A 4,847-nucleotide genomic window follows, 5' to 3' on the forward strand; every position below is an offset into this window, starting at 1 on the left:
TATGGTAACTCATTTGTCTTCTTCACTTAATACAATAATCAAACAACATATTACCTTGTCAAATACCAATTGATCAAGAGCCCACTATAATTTGATCATACTTACTCCTCTTTACTCAACAACTTTACTAGTTCATCTTATCATTTCTCTTTTCAAATCCTCTTCATAACTCAACTAATATGGAACTCTACACTGTTAGTAAATGTCTTACTAGTAAGATTTGACACCGATGACAATATAAGAATTGTTCCAATTGTAGTTACCAACAAAAACATGAAATAAAGTTGTAACAATCATAAATTTTCTATTTATTTTTTTTTGGTGCTTTCTCTAATGCATCCAACATACTAGTGCTTTGGAAAATGTGGCTATCACTAGTTACCTTGCTATGTGAAACATTTTCTTGTGGAAATTCATTTTTGGTTTTTTGATGATTTTTTCATATTGTGAGTGGGATAGCATTGAATTTTGAACTTTCTTATGTCCAAATTAGTCACCTTACTCTCTTTTTGTTATTTATTTTCTAACATTGGTCACACTTGATTTAATATTGAAAATCACCATGGTGTTCTTTTCATTTACTGTTGAACTTGACATTCACCCACTTGGGTTTTTCTTGAGTTAGAATCTGATGTTAATTATACTTGTTATTTATTTAGGTAACTTATTATAAGTAACTTAATTAAGTGATAACACTACACATTAAATTGGGGGTTTGAAAATGAATTAATAAGATAATTGTGTTCCTCACCCATGCCTTGAGTGCTAGTATCGACTTGGATGGGAGTGTGAGAAGATGCTTGATTGTGATCTTGCATAGTTAGTTTCCTTATTTGTAAGAAAGGATTACTAATACCACATAGAATCACTAGGGAGCTGGGGTCTAGAGAGACTGTCAGGGTAACCTTAGAGTTATCTAATGAAACTTCCACATATGCATCTTATATTTCTTATATATATTTGTATTTTTTTTGTTTTGGTTTCTTAGGGATTGTCTTTTCTTATGAATAGTACTAGTTGAGATAGAGAGCTTTTAAGGTTCCTTGCCTAAGATTTTGTGTTGTTGTTTTGTGGTTTGATATCTGTATGTGGATTGTACAATATCTCCCTTGCATAGTGGGAGTGGTTCCTGAGTAGGTTACCATGAGGTCGGGAGATAGTGACTTCTTACCATTTGGGTCCCTCATATAACTGCACCAATGTTGAATATTTCACTGATGTAGTTGTACCATTTTTTTTCTTATTGTAGATGCTTGTTATTCAATTAATGTATCTATGTACTCATGTATTCATGTATCTTGTATCTTGAGATCCTACGAGATGATATATTGTAATATTTTGTACTTATATTATTAGTACATACCCTGCAACATGCTTAGTGGATGTTGTTTATTTGGAGGTATTTTATTGTATCAGTTGTACTAAAAAAAATTATTATGAGATTTTGTATTTATTATTCATTCATGATTATGGACATTGTACTTTAGACTTAATTTAATTATTGATACTTTCTTAATGTGACTCAACATGAAGGAACTCTTGAGAAATGGAAACTGTGTTTTCATTGTTTATGTGTGTATGATGCGTATGTATTATGTTGTTTCTACATTGTTACTTTGATGTTGTACAAAAAAAATTTTAAATGTTCAGTAAACTTTGTAGCATATTAGATTAATTTCTCTTAGGTTCTTGAGTAGGGTGTTACATAGCAAGAGCATGAGCTTTGGAACTTTTCAAAGTACACATCATTATGAGCTTATCTTTCTCATGTATCAAAGATTTGATGAAAGCATCAAAAGTGGGCATCTTCCAACTTTTCCATGTCGTAAGCCTAATTGTGTGAAAGGCAAAGAAAATCACAGCATATTGTGGGCCCAGCTTTGATAAGATAGCAAGATTAATTTGCTTTCTTGTGTGGATTTGTCAATTCCATATTCTTTCAACTCGAGTAATAAAGCCTTGAACTTTGTGAAGAAGTCCTAAATATTCTCAAAAATACTTGGATTGAATGAGTTGATCCCACTTTCAAGAATGTGGCCTTGCACCTCCTATTGCTTCCCAAAAAGAGCCTCCAATGTAGTCCAAACCTAGTTTGGAGTTGTGCATCATTCAACATGAAACAACAAATATGGAGACATGGATAAACATAGAAAATCAAAAGTGGCATTCATGCGATTGAAGTATTTAGATTTTTCAATAGTTGAATTGGGTTCAACCTTTGTCCCATGACTATTTGATACAACCCTTTATTTCTAAGTCAAAGTTGAATCTTGGGCTTCCATTCAAAATAGTTGTATGTAGTAAGAAAAGAAGAGACTGAAAATTTAATTATGTCCAACAAATTTGATCTTCAATACCTACAAAATAAAAAATAAAAAATCCTCCATAGCTCCTTTGCATTGGTACCATGTAAAAAAAATTGTAGTTATAAGCTACAACACACTTGATCTAGCTCAGAGGAAAATGTAAAACATGTAGGAAAAAATCAAAGAAGATAGAGCCTCTAAATAATGAATATAAGTTCCATTAGTCCTTGTTGTTATTACAAGAATCATATCAAGCCTTATTTACACAAATCAAACCACCACTAACAAAGCATATGATACCATGTAACATTTTATTTAGTTGTAAGCTACAACACACTTGAGCTAGCTCAAAGGAAAATCTAAAACATGCAGGAAAAAAATAGAGAAAATAGAGCCTCTAAATAATGAATATAATTTCATTAATCATTATTTCTTTTACAAGAAGCATATGAAGCATGTTTTATACAAATCAAACTACTGCCAACAAAGCATGCAAAATGCATGCACCAAAAATCACAACTTAGACAAATGTTTAAGACCAAAAAACTAGTGAAATTGATTATCACAATTCAAATTGATGGTTAAAAGCATGATTGGAAAAAATAAACCCATCATATCTAAAGTTGAGCTGAAGTTGGAATTAATTAACACCAATAGTAGGAAATGCCTTCAACCAATAATTGTGTTCATCCTAACCATTGGCTTCCCATATCATCACACGAGTGTAAAAATGATGGATAGGATCCTCTTATCCACCCCTTGTAAGTTTAGAAAGCTTTTGTTTATCCAATGTATTCGCCATCTTCTTTGCTTGATTAGCACCATGTATGTCGCACCAAAATGAAGTGTCTCTTTCTCAGTGTTCTTTTTCCTCACTTGCACTTTTAGCCACATGCAAGCTCTCCAACCATTCATATGTATCATCCACACCTCAGCCACATTGACTTTATATTTGTACTCCCTTCTCTCTGGAATATTTTGTTTGATCCCTTATCCTTGACTTGTCTAATATAAATAAATTATCAATGACCAATAGAGTACTCTTAATTAACCCAGCTAAATCACTCTCAAGTTTTCTCTCTATGTTGCCTTCATCATATGCAGAATGTGCTAGAAATTTGCATCCACACTTTTTTTTGAGGAATTTCTTCCTCCAAAAAAGTGTAAGCCACTATCATGGGTTCACCCTACATTGATGAGTCACTTTGTATGGGATTGGAATCTTATTTTTTCCTTTCCCATCATTGTTTGTATGACATTATTTTCCTAACATGATCCTTTCCTACCTTGTTGGGGAGTTGTAGCTTCCTAAAAAACTCTTCCAGCTCAGGCCATGTATGTTGTGTCTCATCTTCCTTGGTGATAAGATCTAGCTTCTCTTTACTCCAACTTCTACTATCACTTCCACTTTTTCTTTGTGGTGGGATTGAGACTCTTGGATAATTCTCTATAATTGTTAGTGTCTTTCACTCTTCTCATTGATGCTTCTTTTCTCCCTACTTTCTCTCTCCTATTAAACATTCTTTTGTAAATGTTCAACAAGAGGGGCAATAATTAATGAATTTTTGAGAGGTACAACATATGTTTGTGTATGCTATTTCTCCTAGCTCTAGTTCCTTTTCTTGTATTGTTAGAGTATATGTTATCGGTGTTTATATCATTTCCTCTCTTCATGTCATTCTTGTAATTCAATCAAATTACAAGCCAACAACCTTAGAAGACTTCTCAAAACATCATAGACTCTAGTTTGTGTTGTGAGTTTGTCACATGATACAACTATAGGGATCGCTATCTCTTGAGCCTCTTGTTTCATGTACCAATCAATTGAAACTTCCCACACAAGCACCAAGTGTTGTGTTGATTGGCCATCTCGAGATTCTTTTGTTGTTCTCGACATTACTGACAATCACTAGCTTTTGTTGGTCAAGCATGTGGTTTGTTATTCCACCATCCTACCTATTGCCCCTTTTTCAGATCTCTGGGTTAGAAAGGCAACGACACCAAAATGTTCACTCCCTTTGGGGTGTGCATAAATTATTTGGAGAAAAAAAAATAAGAACATAATAATTCAGATGGAACACATAACACAACAAATTGGTAGAGAGATAACTTTTCATTCTATGTAATGTATGTACAATGCTAGTTTGTTCTCGATACCAACTCACAGTATAAATCACCTAATGATTGGTCAAGAGTTCCAACTATTGCTTCCCTACAACTGCCCTAGTAGTTATTTATTCATTGTATTACATTATACAAAACATAAATTATTCAAATTGGTAGAAAATCTAACAAAAACTAGTATGTTGAGGATAGTACTATATTGGAGGATTATGATTGAAATCATCTATTTCATTCTTCTAACCATGTTTAAAGAAACTTTAGATGATATTTATTTATGCAAAAAATTATGAATAATTTTGTGACATTCAACCATGGAGGACAATGATTCATGGGGGAATATGTTACAACCCTTCTTCTTGAACCCTTCATATATTCATTTAATAAGTCAAATAGAGATGTGCTATTAATGTTGAAATA

Source organism: Cupressus sempervirens, chromosome 10 (assembly GCF_028749045.1).
Source record: "Cupressus sempervirens isolate cs-2001-9-10 chromosome 10, ASM2874904v1, whole genome shotgun sequence".
Lineage (NCBI taxonomy): Eukaryota > Viridiplantae > Streptophyta > Pinopsida > Cupressales > Cupressaceae > Cupressus > Cupressus sempervirens.